Here is a 1,628-nt window from a genome sequence, read left to right on the forward strand (position 1 = left end):
TCTCTCTCTAAAACACCCTTACGCTTTCACACACACATACAAACACACACACATACACCCCCATATATATATATATATATACATATATATATATATATATGTATATATATATATATATATATATATATATATATATATATATATATATATATATATATATATATATATATATATATATATATATATATATATATATATATATATATATATATATATATATATATAGCGTCATCGCGTTGACACACCGGTTCTCGTCAGACCACTTAAGTTAAGCAACGTTGAGCCTGGTTAGTACCAGATGGGTGACCATTTGGGAATTCTAGGTGCTGTATGTGCATTCCGTTTATCTCGGCATTTTTTTACAGTCGTCCTGTAGATATACTTCACTTGCCACAGGAAACGAGTGGTTGGAGATTGTACAATTTCTGTCACAAAAATCTCACACGCAGTCACACCTACGTGGGTATCCATAGTCTGTCAAAGACTGAAGGAGCCTTCACACACACACATACACAAACACAAATATATATATATATATATATATATATATATATATATGTAAATAGATTGGAGGTTGAAGGACCTGAACGCTCAAGGTTTCGCCCGATTTATGCGGGCTTTTTCAAGAGGGATGGTCATTGACCATCACCTTTGAAAACGCCCGCATAAATCGGGCGAAACGTTGAGCGTTCAGGTCCTTCAACCTCCAATCTATTTACATATATATATATATATATATATATATATACATATATATATATATGTATATGCATATATAGAGAGAGATAGATAGATAGATAGATAGATATATGTTTTTATTTTTGTATTTACCGTTTTATCTGTTTGGTAACATATGTGTCGGATGTGGGATCATGTTTACGATCAACAGCCTCGTCAGACCTTACAGAAATGGTTGTTAGTATTTGGAAAAAGTGTTTTAGAGGAAATACGAGAAAAAAAAAAAGAAAAATGAAAGTGGGGTAAGAGATAATAAGGGTGAGGGAGACGGGTATCGACAATATTTAAGTTCTGAAGGTTAAAATACATTAGATTGTAGTGTGTGGAGGGGATAGCAGATTCAGGTACTCGTGGGTGGAAATATATGGACATTGGAAGGGAGAGGGAGAGAGAGAGTGGTAAAAGAAAGGGGGTAAGATGAGGAGGGGGAGGAATTTCAATTTTGGGTTTTAAAATTTTGACTTCTTTTGGTTGTTTAGTATGGTATATGAAGTAGATGAGAGAGAGAGAAAGAGATAGTGATAGAGATAGATAGATAGAGAGGGAGAGAGGGAGAGAGAGAAAGGGGTTGTGTGTCATATTTGTTTGGCTGGTATGAGGTTTCATTTAGAATGCCATAAGTCGATTTGTTCATTTCAGCTGACGTTGATTTGTTTTTAGGTAGTTAAGGGTTAATATATACGCAAAGGCACGCGCAAATACGCATACATACAGACACATACATATGTACATTTGTACACATCCACATACAAACACATACGCACATACACACATAAATTTATATAAACAATGTATATGCAGGCATACATGCATCTCTTTGCAGACATACAAACACATACATACAACTTCTATATACATATACATACTCATATGCATAACTATACATATAT

General features: G+C 33.7%; 1 pseudogene; it reads left to right on the top strand.

Moving 5' to 3' along the window:
* Positions 1-218: 218 nt before the first annotated feature.
* LOC145240629 (5S ribosomal RNA) lies at positions 219-335 on the top strand (annotated as a pseudogene).
* The last annotated feature ends 1,293 nt before the right edge of the window (positions 336-1,628 follow it).

This window comes from Euprymna scolopes, chromosome 19 (assembly GCF_053919585.1).
Source record: "Euprymna scolopes isolate OS-2025 chromosome 19, ASM5391958v1, whole genome shotgun sequence".
NCBI classification, from domain to species: domain Eukaryota; kingdom Metazoa; phylum Mollusca; class Cephalopoda; order Sepiida; family Sepiolidae; genus Euprymna; species Euprymna scolopes.